We start from the raw sequence: 16322 nt of genomic DNA on the forward strand, positions 1-16322 counted from the left end.
CTGCCTGCTGTCCTCTGTGAAGGTCCACTCCCATGTCACAACGTGTTGCCCCTCTAAAGGCCTGGGGTAACACTTCACCACCTGAAATGTTCTTGGAGGCAGACAGCAGCTCAATTAGCAAGAATAATAAAGTTAGTTGGTCATCTTTCAATGAGCACAGCCCATTCAAAAGACCTACAGTCATCCAGCTGCCTATTAAAGAGTCATCTTAGCAGTCTTCTGAACACTGATCACTTAGAGGCAAGCAGAAACTTTTTGTTAATTGGAAGAAAAAATTAGTGAGACCAATTCACTTTTCTTTTAATACCTGGCTTGGTTATACAGGAACCAGAACATCCTGGCAAACCTAATCTGTGAGAAATATGTAGATAGAAGAATACACTTTTTTTACCTCTACCTAGCAAAAGGTAAGACTTCTCATGTGCCTGAATTAACACACATTTCCTATCTGAAAAGTCAAATGCATTTCCTTAATTGTACTGTCTCTCTTTTAAAGGATGCAGATTGCCTGTAGTGATCCCATTGCCCCTTGGCAGCTGAACAGAAAATAGGCATCCATGTCAGCTCTGTTTTTTTCAAGGATTGCATTCAATACAGTGAATTACACCAGCCAGGAGGTTTGTTTCATCTTGGAACACGAAATTTCATCATGAAACAAATGGATGGCTGGTTATACAGCAAATGGCTGGTGTAGGACTAGCTGGGTTTCACTTCGGATGATGAATGAGGAATTTTCTGTTTGGATGAGCTGCATGTGGTCCCTCAGAAGAAAATTTAGTAAGTGATGCTGTTTTACACCACAACAACACAAATTCCAAGCTTCAGAAGGCTGAAAATGACTCCTTTATTATTGGGATGTGTCTCCCTTTTTTACTATTTTACACAGACCAATTTGATTGGTGAAACAAAGGCAAACCTCTTCAATCACATTGGTCAGACCAGAGGGAGATCAAGAAGTCCCTCCCAAGAAAAGAAATTAATAACAAAGTTACAGTTACAAAAACACTTTTCCTGTTTGCAGAAAATTTGCTGGGAAAAGAATTTCAGGAAACTAAAATACCTCGGACACAGAACCAGGGCTACAAGTGAGTAGCACTGAGTGTATAGAGGAGTAGTCAGCATTATGTTTCTACTGGAAACTCTCAATTTAAATATGCCTCTGAAATACTTTTCCTTCTTATAACTCTCCCTGGAAGCTCACTGGGCTGCTCGTTTCCCAATGAGAAGTGCTCTGCTGCTTTTCTTTTGAGTTTATATGCTGCAGCACAGAGTTTCACTGGACACATCTGGTCCATTTCACAGACAATTTCTCTGTTTTCCTGTCACAGTCTAGTCAGATCCCAGATCCTTTTGCGGAGCTTTGTCCATGCAGCACTTTGCACTTACAGCTTTCTTGAATGACATAAGATACTACGAGTCCTTTAAGCTTTTCTGAAAACCTTCAGCAATGGGATGGCTTCTTCAGCAATCCACAAATTATGCAGCTTTAACAAACTATGAACAATAACTGCAAATACTGACTTTTCAGCCTCCTAAGCACAGTAAACCTTTCTTTGGGTAAAATTCTCTAAGGCATCCAGAATATTTCTTCAGATGATCTGTCTCTCTGTGTAAAGTTAAAATAGAATTCATTCCATTGCCTACAGTTTCTGACAAAGTAGAAATGTAGGCTAGCTATCTGGGATTCCCTTTGTATTTACCATATCTCTAGGCAATATAATCAGTGGGGGAATTCATTTAATCCTAAACCAAGTGCCTACATATGGACATTTGCCAAGCCTCTATCGACTTTAAAGTAAACCTGTGGATATACATGTTTCCTTTGTAGTTGGCTGAAGTCAGGTCAGGTGTATTTCAGCCCTACATTTTACTTTTCTTCTTCCCTTGGTTCTGCAGTTTGACACTTGCCTTTATAGTATTTTCTTTCAAGTTTGTTTTGGGTTTTTTTAGTTTGGCTCTCTTTTTGTTGCTCCTTTGGCCCTAGATATCTGCAGAACCTTAGGAGACAGCTGATCTCCCTTACGCTTTGCTGAGTTCTGTGCCCCAAGGTGTTCCATATTGTTCTCCAGTGAATACTTTTCTATTAAATCCCCAATATAAAGCAAAAATAAAAAATTGGCCCATGATAGCAGTACAGTCAACTCTTGCAAGACAAAATAAAAAGGTTTTTCTAGTATCTAGTAAAGCTGATAATATCCAGCAAAGTTCAAGGTAAGAGAGATTCACAACACAAACACAGTATACTTTTGCTAAAGGAACTAAACCAATTTTGGATGCATCCCAAAATGACACACTACCATTCTAGTTAGGGAAGGAAACAAAAAACCATAGTTGCACTTCAGACCTCTTCCTTAAAACTGCTCTAAGCTTTACAAAGCTAAGATGTCATTAAGGGTAAGGGATTATTTAATGTACCCAGACACCCACAGCAGTTCTCTCCATGTCTATATTATGGTCTTCTTATAGGGCCCATCTCTGCAGCCCCTTCCTCTTCCATTTTTCTCACCAGGATAATATTTTGATAGTTTGAAATCTTATTTTAGAACAAAAGGAAACATTTCTTATTAATAAAACTCATATTTTATAAAAATTCATATTTTATTTCATACAACTCATTCACACATGTTTCATTTCTATAATAACAACAGGGATAAAGAAGCATATACTATATATTAATATTGATTTTTAATCACTTAATACAGAAAATTACTGTTTGTTTAAGGATTTTTATGAATCAAATATTTCTCATTCTTTTTGAATATTGTCCATGTCTAATGCTGACCAAGCATAAGAAGTTTCTTCAGTGTAAATTCATTATTTACATCAAGCATTCTGATAAAGTATATTATATTACCTGTCATGGCTTGGTTTAGGAAGAAAGAAAATTGAAGGTCCTAAACCCTGTACCAGAGATTTTTTCTCTTAAGTACTATCAGCTCTTGGTAGAATTACAAGGGTCAGACACAACCTTCTCTTTTTGACAGATCCCTCACTCACCTCTTATCTCCAAATGTGTGGGAAAAATTCAATGTAATGTGAAAGAAAAACAAGTTATAATTCAAAAAGCAAATTAAAATAACACAAGAACTTTCCTTAATGTAATTATTTCTTAATAATGTAATTATTCTCTAGAATATTATTAATATATTACATATTTCACTTGATACATATAATTACAGTGCTGTGCTCTATTTCATTATTTTGTATAATGGCAAAGACAATATTACACATTGATATCTACAATCCAGTATTATTTGTTTAGAGGCAGTAAACAGGAGGCATAAAGGATAATTAGGCCAGAGACCAATGTCTAGTTTCAATTCTCAGACTGTGACTTTTACTGTTATGTGTATCTTGTGATAATCAACAACTATGAAGGTCATGACATATGTAAATTTCATTTTGAAGACTAGATTGTAAAAAAAAAAACAGAACAAAAAATTTTGAGCTTGTATTCTGATGTAAATTTCCATAAGGGTTCTATGAACTATTTGGTAGTCAGCTTTGCTGGTTGTGCACTTTTTAGTTGCAGTGTCTCTTCCCTAAAACATAAATTTTCAGAAACTTTGATTTTATCACTTACTATCATGATTTTGCATTGAAACTTTTCATTTTCCTCCACTTAAGCCTGTGTCTTTAACTTCTTTATTTGAAGATGTTTTAAGAAAGCTGGAAGTGTTCATTTATTCCCAAATTTTTGTCCTAGAACCACTGCTGCCTGTGGTATCTCTCAGAGCAACTCTACATGAGGTGTAGGTCCTAGACTTGAGCTTTTCTCTCACGTCTTCCTCCAGTCACAGCTGCTAGAATAGGAAACTGCTGGTTTTTTGTTCACTAGTATCCTCACTTCTTCTACTATTCTTCAGTTTTTACACCACTGCATATGCATAGAAAGGGGGGTTAATCAAATTCTAGGATTTCAAAGTATCACTGAAACATGGAAATTGACTTCAAAACAGCAATCAGAGAGTTTGACTTTTTAATGGAAATCTCCAGTTGTTCTGATATGCCTGCCAAGTCTTGAACAGAATGCAAAATGCTTTTACATTATTGCAATATATTGCATATGATATCAATAATGGGAGTATTTTTCCTTCCTCTGTTGCTGTCAGATGTTCTGTGAACAATCAGTGTCTGGTGCACTTGGCTTCTGCAGTATGTAGAATCAACAGAAGTTCTAGTTTTCTGGCTTACTTTGGTGTTAGAGAGCAAAAGTATATTCCCAAAGAATCTTAATTTTATTATTTTTAAGTAGTGTATCTGATCTTTATCTGTCCTTTAACCTCCAGCACATAGTGCACTCAAAGTTGTTTTGTGGAGTTTACTTCAGTGCATAGTTAAAGCCAGTTGTGAGCAACTTCTGACAAAATGCAGTGTCAGGACAAGACACATTTTGTCTTTTGTCTTTTGTGCCACCAGCTCATAGCAGCAGCCTGATTCTGAAAAGCTGAACTGAGGCTTTTGTCTGACTGCCTAAATGAGCTGCTCAGCTATTTAAATGAATCTTCATGAGCTCTCTAAAGGATTTTCAGACATTTTCCACAAGGAAAATGCCTTCCAGCCATTCAAATGCTCTTGATGTGCTATTGGTTTTCCTTTGTGCCTCTTCTCAAAATTTTTGCTTTATCCACTAACTTACTGTTGGTGGAATACTTTTTAGGACATTCAGAAATGCCAGAATGCCATATAAACATAATATCTTCAATATCCTTCAATCCTTTTTCCTCTTTTTTAAATATTTCTCTGCCTTTTTTTTTTTTTATGTTATTCCCTTCAGAAATTGCTTTCAATTGACTTAGCTTTTCTCTTTTCTCTAAAAATCTTGCCTCAAGCCTTCTACTCCTATCATTCAGTGCAGACACAGAAAGAGACAAGCAATGGCGTGATACAGACTTCAATCACTTATAAATAAAGGAGGAAATATTAATAGCAATAACTCCATGATTTCATGAGTTTGTGTATGTACTACAGCTTAATTAACTTCTGCTACAACTGCTTCCAATTTAATGCAATGCAATATATATCACAGAGTTGCCAAGAGTCAGAGAACAGTTGGGGCTGGAAGATGCCTCTGGAGATCATCTGGTTCAAACCTCCAGTTCAAAGCAGGGTCAGCCACAGCTCAGGGTATCATCCAGATTGATTTTGAAAATCTCTAGGGATTAATATCTCTAAGGACTGGACAATGTCCCTGGGCAGGTTCTTCCAGTATTTGACTGCCCTTAAAATAGAATTTTTTTCCCTTATTTTAAGTAGAATTTCTTTTATTTGGACTTGTGCCCATTGCATCCTATACTGTTCATAGAAATCTCTGAAACGAGCTATCTTTTTTTACCTCATACTATCAGGTCTTCATACACATTGATCCTCCTGAGTCCTCTGCTTTCTGTCTGTTTTTATGAAAGATGCTCCAATGTTATAATTGCTTTCAGGATCTTCAAGGGCCTCAGATCCCTAAATGTTGCTTCGCGTATCTGTCTCTCAGGTCAGCTCAGCGTCAGCTGGGCCACCCTGCTAGCTGTGATACGCCCAACAGTACCTTTGCGTGGGTCTTTGGCTCCGCAGTGCTTTTGCCTTAGCTGTCTCGGCCGTGGTTCGAAAGAGGGGACACTCCAGGCTCAGGGAGAAAAGGTTTTATTCGGGTAACTCAGGGGCAGCCCCTGGTTCCAGGCCTGTGCCTCTGGGGAGTGACCCCCGGCCTGTCTTGCAGGGGGTTTTTGTTCCCCCAAAATCTTGGGGGTGGACATAAGTCACAAGACCAATGAAACAAAGCCAGGTGGGTAAGGCCAAAATGCAATACACAACATTAACAAATCAGGTGAATTTGGGATGTGGTCCTGGGAGACCCACCAATCACTGTCAGACACCTCTCCTGAAGGTTTTAGGGCCTGGGGTATGATGGGCATGTGGGGGAGAATACAATGTGATGGGGGAAAATACAATAGGATGGCCGAAACTCAGGGCAGAGGATTAGAGTTGTCTTGGCAACTCTTATCAACCTCTGATAAGCACAATTCAAGACAGGAACTTTACCTGGCTAGGGTTAAAGTCCAAATCACATCAAACTTACAACTAAAAAACCTATGAGACAATTTCAGCACCCCCACACCTAAAGTAAACCTTAACAGCAAGGACTGAAGGAATTAAGTCATTGACAAACTTGGCCTTCTCTCTGTCACGTTGGTGGTTTTCCATTTATACATGACCATATTTTACCTACTCTCTACTTTGCTACCAATATTCCTTTCAGGAAGGTGCCTGAACAAGCCTTCATTTGCTCTCCTAAAGCCAAGGGTTGTGATCCTGTATTTTGCATTTCTCCCTCTGCTCAGGATCCTGAACTCCACCATCTCATACAGCCAAGGTTGCTCACACCTTCACACCCCTGCCCTTCCTTTCTTGTGTCAGGTCCAGCAGAGCACCTGCTGCCACTGACCCATTGGTTCCTTGTGTAAAAATTAATCATCAGTAGTCTTCAGAAAACTCCTGTTCCCTGCTCTGCTGTCCCTGCTGTAGCTCTTAAAGAGGCTAAAATCTAGAGGACAAGGTTCTGTTAATGTGAGGTTTTTGCTATTTTCTAGAGAAAGTCTTCTTATTTCTTTCTTCCTGGCTGAGTGATCAGAAACAGAAATTCAATATGATGTTGTCAATGTTGGTTTGCCTTCTAATGCTAATGCTTAAATTTTCAGTGGCGTCATCATTCACCTCAATGTACAGATCCATGCATTCCCACTGCTCTCTCACATATAGGGCATTTATTTACCCTCTTCATCTTTCTGGACTGTATACATCCAAGACAATGCCCAAATTTTGTCCGCTATCCCACTCTGGGATCCCAAAGAGATCATGTTCAGCAACAGGACACACACATCTTTTAATAATGACATTTTTAAAATTAATATGTAATATCAATCTTTTTCAATACTGCTTTAATATTATGTAAATTCAAATTTGTAAGTTTTTTTGTTTTTTTCCTATATATTTTTGATACTTGTCTCCTCTGGAATTGATGCAGGTTCTCTTATCCTCCAACTGCCTACTCACATATAACAGTCTGCTTATTCACTCAATTTATCAGCATCCTACAGACTATTCATTAGGGTCTGTCCAGAAGAACCAACACAATAACAAAGCAGTTTTATCCTGTATGGTATTATTTTGTCTTTCATCGCTTCACTAAGTTTCTTAGTGACTTGATAGAAAATGACCCGTATTATATTATAGGAATAATAAAATATGCCACTTTCCCATAATATTCAAATTTATTGTTTCATTGTTATTACAGTTTTTCATATTATTATGACCATTTCTTCAATGCCATCAGCCTGGATTGTTTCACCTGATCTTAGGTAGCTAAACAAAATGCCTAAATTGCTAATTTAGCTGTCTGAGCTAGTTTACCTGATGTTATCACTTTATTGTAGCATACTGCACTATTAAATTCTGGTAAGAGGGCAATGCTGATATGAGGTTCTCTGAATTTTTCTCTAGGGAAACCTATATCTCTCCACTAAGAAAATATATGCAGATAGCCTAGAGGTCTCAACAAGAGCAGAGGGAATGGTAAGAATCTGGGATATGGTGTCCAGGAGACCTTGTTAGTCTGACAAAGATGAACAGCATGATAAACTCATCGTCTCTGTACATACACTGTACTTGTCAGGTCTGAAACCCCTCAAAATTCAAAATTAAAGTTTCTCTGCACTTCATTGGTGTATTCTCCTACAATTTCATCACAAAGAGGTTGTGAAATATTTGTGGTTTTCCTTTGCTGGAATCACATCCTTTGAATCATCACAGGAGAAAGTCACATAAAGATTTGAAATCTTCTCCAAATTTGTCTGAGTGCCTCCTTGAGAGAGCCATAGCTCTGATACTTGCAATACTGATTCTATTTCAGATATTTCAGTTGGCGGCTTAGTGTTGCTGCTTTTATTCCCTGAGAAGACATAGCCAAGTATTAATCCTGAAGTTTCTACTTTCAGTATTCAAAGAAGTTAAATATCCAACACCACAAAAAAAATCTGAAAATTTAACACAAATTCTTCTGAGTGTCAAAATCACATACCAGAACCATGGTTCTATAAATTGCATGGGAAATAAGGGATATATCTCTTGGTCTGCAGTGTATTTGATTTTAAGTGAACTAGAAAAGAAATGTTGATTTTAACTGAAACAGACATCATAATTTACTGACATGCATTCTTTTGAAAATACTGGCTCTGGACAGGTATAGAGGTTGACTGTCTATTGAATTTGGCCTTAGGATATCCATCCTAGGCAGGGAACTTGCAATGAAACCAGACATCAGGTTTGCATTCAATAAACAGGACAGGCAAGACAGGTCACACTTTGGTTCTGGACAACATAATTGCATCCCATAGGACAGCAAAAATCTGGATATTTCCCTCTCCCCGTGAGGTATCTAGAGGCTATGCCTCCTCTTATTAGCTGGTTTTAGACTTTCTCCAGTATGTTGCCAGGATCCTCTATTGTCTCATCATGTACATTCATGGCAATAGAAAGAGATGGGTAACAGCAGAACACAGACTCTGGTTATCTGTAAACAGGGAAAATATATTCCATCAGAAGCATTATAAAGTCTGCTCAATGCCCAGGACAGCAACTCTGTTTTCCCTTCTTTCTCTTTTCTCACTTTCCTTTTTTTTTTTTTTTTTTTTTTTTTTTTTTTTTTTTTTTTTTTTTTGAGTGCATCACTATTTCATTTTTCTCTTTATCTGGACCCACCTCTTTCTTCAACATTGATATGATTGGTATGGATCCTCTCATCTCATCTTCCCATATAAAGTCTCAGGCATAGTTTGAGCTGCACTGAGGACAACCTTGGTAATTCCCTCTGCACAGTGCCATGACTTCCACAGAACCGACAACAAACGTATTTCTCAGTCATGAATGGGAACCAATCAAGTCTAAACAAAAAAGCATCTTTATTTTGTCCTTTGGAGGCTATTTTTCAGCCATTATTTGCCATTATCTTTAAAGCAGAGATTTTCAGATTGACCATCACAGAGATAACCACTCATAAGCCCACAACCCAGGTGATCAGAGATTTGCTACCAAACTCATTAAAGGTAGGCACCTCCTTTGGCCAGGTAAATGAGTGGGTGCAGCAGCCAGTGAAACAGCAGGTAGGGGGTAGCTGGAGAAGAATGAAGGAGGAAGAACTTCTCAAAGGGACAGCTGTGGATGACATCTCAGAGCTCATTTTCTTACCTGCCATTGTTTCAGCTCAGTAAAGCTCCCATCAGATCAATCTTTCTGACAAGGAAAATACAAATGCTGGTAACACACAAAGCTACTACATCTGTGTTAGATGTTGGGGTAAACACAAGTGTAAATTCTATATATGGTCATAATATTCAAATACTTTTAGTTTAAGTAGCTCTGAAAGAAAATATAGTAAGATTTTGACAAGTTTTGTCAGCTTCTGTATCCCACAAAAGTCAGTCTTTGATACAGTCCTCATTAGATAAAAAGGTTAATTTCAACTCCTATGGCTGGCATGTACTAATTCATGCTCTGAAGCCCTGTTGTACTTTTACTATAAACTATCTGGTCAATGCCAGATGCAGTAAATCTTATCAATTAATGTGTTAAAATTTACATAGACCTCACAAAAATCGTAATGTACATTAGTCATAAAATTCTAACTAGTATCATGTATCACAAGCATCAGTTTATTTTAATAGAAGTATAATTTATAAGCATTTTCACAGGTGAAATTTAATAGATATTAGAAAAAATTGTAAACCCCTTTTATATGCTACAAATCTAACTGAGAAAAGTAATTGCCACAACGTGTATTTCAAGAGATTTGCAAAAGTTGCTGAGCCTTAAAAGATAAGGATTTGTGAAGAACAGGAAACTGAGATATCCTTTGCTTTAAGTTGTCATAAAATTTTCACTCTCTTTTAGCCCTCTGGTGACATTTTTGGATGACTGTGGGATTGTAACCCACTGAACGAGAAACACTGACACAGAGCTTAAACTGTACATGTAGTTAGAAATTTTCAAGAACTTTAACACTTATTTCATTTTACTGAAAAGAGAATTTACATTGATTTCTTCTCCTAATTGATCTGTCTTTTGTGCTAGAGTAACAGTGAAGAGTGCTATTAAAAACCTTAGGATTGTATAGACAAAAGAAAGTCAGAAAGAGCTGCCATGTAATTCACAACAGTTTATGAACTACATGTACTGTACTCTGTATTTTCCCAGCCACTGCTGTGATAGCTAATGTCTCCCAATAGTACAAGTGACACTTACTGATGGCATAGTTTTATGTTAACTGTATTCCATTAGCAGATTTCTCTGTAAATCCCTAGGATGCATTGATTGATAACACAACTCCACATGGAATTTCAGTAAAAACCCATCATATTACTGCATATCACACTAACTGTATATCTTAGAAAGATTTCCAGTAAAATTGAAAAAAATACTTGTCAGTCTAGTCTTGTTCTAAATATCTTCTTCAAAACAGATGCAGGTACTTTTTGTGCCAAGCAGTGTTTTAGGATAAATTGTAGATCAAATTAATTTGGATCAACATGTGGTAGAATTACAGAGGCATATGAGATACCCAACTACCTACTAGTTAGTAAGACAACAGTTATTTACCAGACTGTAGAATTACTACTAGGAAATCATTTCCTCACATATGTGGCCTATTTACTAAATAGCAAAATCATAACTACTTTCAATTCCAGAAAATTATACTAACCACATTTATATACAGATCTAGCACAGCTGTGAAATGTGTACCACAGGGCACTGCAATAAACTAGGGCTTTTTCTATTCTTCCTTTCCATGTTTTAGACAACACCTGCATTCAGCATCCATCTTTGCTTTTTCATTAACTCATCTATATTTTGAGCTCTGTTACTGAGACACATTATATTTAATTAATGTAATAAAGATAAAATCATAGCTCCAGTGAAGTCAGTGTTAGTCCTTCCCTTTATTCAAATTAAGAACAATTTCACATAAAAAGCAGCTGAATGTGACTACTACGTAAAGACAATTACTTGTTTAGGAAATAAAAAATTGAAGCAAACCACTTATTTAACATGGAGTAACACCATCCTGCTTTAACAGATCCAGTTTGTTAATGGTATTGAAGAGTTTGAAACATTTCCTCTCATAGAATGAAACGTTTGGTTCTGCTTATTCCAATTGATTAAAGAGCATCTAAATTTAAAAGGGTGCAAAAAGTGAGCAGACAACTGCAACACTGACAAATATTTTTGTTCTTTCACTGTAACTATGTAAGTACTCACTTTCTCTATGTGTGATTTTTGGGATATGCAATAATACAAAAATATTGAAACAATATTTCTTTGCTGTAGGACATCATTAGTGCTACACATTTTAGCTGACCCATGCCTAGCATTTATTAGCAGCCACAAAGTATACCTGCAGATTATGATAAAAAAGCAGCATACAATCAAATTATTCTGTCAACCTTTGAAGTGCATAACTAGATTGTGGTCCTGTTATCTTTACATTGTGTTATAATGGAACTTGGAGCAACAAAGTGCAGACATGCATGAATTCTTGACTACAACATCTGCAGCAAACTGAATACACATATACCTTTGCATAATGTATGCATTAATCCAAGCTGCAGAGAAAGTCAAACCTTCAACTAATCATCACCCCAGACTTCTAACTAAACAGCTATAAGGCAAATCTCTTCTAAATGTAATTCTGTCAATTACAGTGCAGCTGCACCAGGGATAAATATGGCCCATTGTCACTGTGATTGATGATTTGGCTACACTGGGTCAGAACTGGGTCGTAACAAGAATGTTGTTTTTGATAAATCCTCCTCACTGACTTTCTCCTGTGACATCCACTTAAAAACAAACAAATCCAAAAACCCACACTTTTTAACATGATTTGTTTTATAAGGAGAAGGAGGTAGCCAAGGAAAAAATAAAGTCAGTAATTTTTTTTTTTTTTTTTTTTTTTTTTTTTTTTTTTGCCTGAGGGGACCATTCACCCGTTATAACAATAGGGGGAGTTGTTGATTTCGGCATGTACTTTCTACTTTTCCGTTTGCATTAATGAGAGCTCTATGCAACGTCCCAGGAGTATCAATGGGAGAATAGATCATTAGGAGCCTGATAACTCTATTTGTTACTGTGTATGAACTTCCTTGAGCACCTGACTTTAAACCTGACTTTAAACCAAAGGTAGCTGCAACTTCTTGTGCTGAAAAAAAATAACAGTTCAGGATCTAGTATCATTCATACCAAAGTAAGTATTTTCTCCTGCAGGAAATCTCAGAAAAATAATATTCAGTAGTCCCATAATTTACCACAACACTATGATCACCTGAAATAGATGGGTAGTTCTGGCTCCCAGCACTCTGTTACTGCCAAATTCATTGCCAGTTTTAGATTCTGTTGCTGTTATAGCTGGCCATAGACAATGCCATACACTGACAGCTTTTTTCAGAGTGATTGTAGCTTTTTTGCACAGTATTTTTTTTTTCTTGCAGGAAACCATACTGATTATCATTGAGAATATTTCTGTTCTATAATTATCAGCTGATTGCTTCTTTTGTCAACTTTTTTTTTTTTTTTTTTTTTTTTTTTTTTTGCCTAGTAGTAGTTTCAAACTAACCAGACTATAGCTACCTAGGTCAGCCTGTTTGCCCTGTTACTGCCGAGCTTACACTTTTGAATAGCCAGTCATATGGAATGTCTTCAAGAATCCTGAAAGAAAGAAGGATGGAAAAAAAAAAAAAAAAAAAAAAAAAAAAGGAAAAGTAACATAAATGCACTGCAGAGCTCTTTATTAGGGCTGCTCTGAACATTACAATGCTAAGATGAGACATCTGTTATTGCTGTAAAGTGTTATAGAATGCACCCAGACACTCACAGCCGTTCTCTCCATGTCTGTACTCTGGTCTGATCAGCTCCAGCTCTTTGAACATGTATGCTTCAAGTGAAACTGTCTGCTCCATGTTTATATATGCCCTTCCCAATATCATACTTCCAGGTTTCTCAGGGCTTGTACTGTTTTGTCCTTCATCTTCAGGTGCAAAACCTGAAAAGTGGGGTGCCGAGGTTGCTGCTCCCTGTGGCTTTTCATTAGAACTGAGGCATTTGCTGCCTGCAAGGGAATTCCTCAGTAATTCTCCATAAAAATGAGACAAAGCTAGCACAAACACTTAAGTAGCAGGGGTTTTTTTAATTTCAGATATTTTGATTGAAAGATAGTAAAGGGAACTTCAACAGCTTAACAGGGGAAGATGGGGAACAAATATCCTTTGATAAAGAGGAGGTGCTGAGCAACAAAGAGGAAAGAGTGAGATAGCTAAGCAAAAATTCTCACCAGGCATAATTGCAGATATAAACTGCTCTTAAATTCTCTTTGTCAGAAACAAGAGTGCATTTACTCCTCTTCACTCTCTAACAATAATCACCTAAATTAAATTTTATAGGATTTATCATCCTTTGATCTGCACTTCCCATGGGGATTCACGGCTGTTAAGATGTGTTTATTTCTGCCTGAGGCAGATAAAATCTTTGGATTTGGGATGAGAAGCAGGGTCAGAAGATAAACAAGTTCCCAGGACTGGTAATGACATAGAGATGAAGAATGCTGACAACATCAGCAAATCAGAAAAGAGACATTTATTTGAGAATGAGACATTAAATTTATAAAGTGAGTCTCTGATGATGAAAATCTTGGTGCATATAAAATGATTCACAGCACTTTGTCTAATTAATAATAACCTCAACCAATCAGGATACATGAATTTTCAGATACTGCTTTAAAAAGATTCACCTATACAGCAATTTGATAAATAAAATATTTTAGAAAGATTCCCACCTAAAAAGACCAGGATAATAAACTAAGGCAATACTCTATCTCACATCTGTGTGTCAGGACTGTCCGATGTCCATTCTGTTCCAGCTTCCAGGCATTGTAAATCTCAATAGCTTCACACTACTTTTGTACATTGTTTTTTTATCAAATATTCAAATCCTTGCATATTCATCATTTGGAACTTTTCCAGCCATGCAGCACAGTATAGAGGCACCAGGCTGAGTTAGTTTTGAGAATCAGCAGTGATTTAAGCCCATTTCAGCACCATGTTAACAGAAGAAAAACTTCTGCAGACCAGAGCTTGTGTCACCCTAGAGCTCTACACTCCAGGGCTGCATCCAGCCCTGCGGTCCCAGCACAGGAAGGATGTGGGCATGTTGGAGAGAGTCCAGAGAAGCTCACTGAGTTGTTTGGAAAGATGGAGCACATCTCCTATGAGGAAAGGCCGGGAGAATTGGGATTGTTCACCCTGGAAAAGAGAAGGCTTTGAGGTGACATAATCAGGTGGCCTTACAGTACCTGAAAGGAGCCAAAAAGAAAGATGAAGAGGTAATATTTACAAGGGCCTGTAGTGAGAGAATGGGGAGGACTCAAACTGAAAGAGAGTAGGTTTAAATTATATATTAGAAAAAAAATATTTTTGTGAATATAACATTTTTTTTAAAAAAATAATAATTCCCAGTAAAACACCTTGAGGTTCACATATCATCACAATTGTCTTAAGACGCACAACAAAATTAAGGCTTCCCATGTGATGAATTTCCTTTGGCCATACTGGAATATGCAAAAATGTTTCTTATTACCATGAAGATATTGCCTACAAAGGATGTATATTATTCACTGTTTTTTTAGTGGCAAAACCCAAAAAATTTTGATTAGAAGAAGAGAAACACTTATTTTTACATTTCTGCCATAGTATGTAGGAAAGTCTTCATGTAAGTGGAGGTATACTCTTTCCATTTTTACTGTAAAGAGATGTAGAATATGTAGGTCATTTTGTAGGATATTACTAGGAAGAAAGATCACTGGGCTAACTGCAGAAGATGGGATTTGTCCCAGGATTGCATAGTAAAGATTTAATTTTACATTTATGTCCCAGTAATTTGTCATCTTTTTACAATGGCAAATTTTACATTTAGGCCTCAAATAATAACTATTCCATCCTTTGTATTGCCAATGGAAATTTAAGATTTAATTAAACTACCAAAATATAGGAGTCCTAGTACCATCTCCTATACCCAGAACTATCGCCACTGATCTCAGTTTACCTCTCCTAAGGAGTAGGAATATTTCATTTATCCTGTGTCATGTCTGTTAGACCTAAGCATGTCTGGAACGCCCTGGGTCACCTCAAACATCCCCAGGGGCTTCTGATCAGGCAATTGAAAAGTACTCTCTGTCAATGAAACCTGCAGAATAACTAAATTCACTATAAAGGAGGCACTAAGCAGGACTAAATTGTGTAAGCATTGACATCTGGAATAATTTGAGATGACCTATGGAACCTGAAATAGGTAAATAAGACACTGGAATTGAAAGAGATTTTTCAAAGCAGTAGGTACAAGCCAGGGTAATGCATGGCATCAAAAATGATGCCTGCATTTTCATAACTTATCCCACCTTTAACTCTGATGAGTCACAGCCCACTGTTTTTTTTTTCTACTGATGAAATGTAGTGGGTGTACATGAAGCCACTACACTATAGCCATTCAAAATTAGATGGATTAAAGCCCATCCCTGTTTTTTCTGGTAGGATATATACAATTTACAACATACTTTACTCCATTCCAAAAAGCCTTTTTCTTTTTGGAGCAATTAGTCTACTTCTTTTTATTGTCTATAAAAGGTGCAAAAAGTACTACCTCTGATATTTACAATTTAGATGTCTCAAGTTCAGTGAGCTGGATCTATGCAAAAATATGTGAAACAAGCCAAAACCCCCATAGCATTTAGTTTCTTCAAAGATATATTTATACCCTTTCAACAAGCAGTCCTGAGATATGGGTTTGGAGTCCTACAGGAAAACTAGGAAGGTTGTGCAGTATTCTTCTTGCTCAACCCAAAGCACCTGAATGCATTTACAGTTACTTGGTAATGACCTTGGTAATGCATTCTACATGCCACAATGAAATGACAAAATCTCCCTGTTTCCTCCAAGGAATAGGCAAGAGTTCAGATGCAGGGAACAACCTGCCTCACTACAGCCCATCCTGGAGCTGGGAGGAGTAGGAGCTCTCTGGAATGGGGGAATTTTCTGGTTTTTTTCTCACAGAAGTCACGGCTGCACCAATTTCCCTCACAACAACCCCCTACCAAAACCTTACCATGTAAGCCCAAAACAAACAGAAAATCCAATCCATCAGAGACTTGTCTCCTCCTGTGTTCATGTAGCGTAAGCTGTAGAAGCTCTGTCTAAAAATGTCCAGGGCAAAGCACACAACTGTACTGAAAACCTTTT

This window comes from Zosterops lateralis (genome assembly GCF_965231275.1).
Source record: "Zosterops lateralis genome assembly, chromosome: 3".
NCBI classification, from domain to species: Eukaryota; Metazoa; Chordata; class Aves; order Passeriformes; family Zosteropidae; genus Zosterops; species Zosterops lateralis.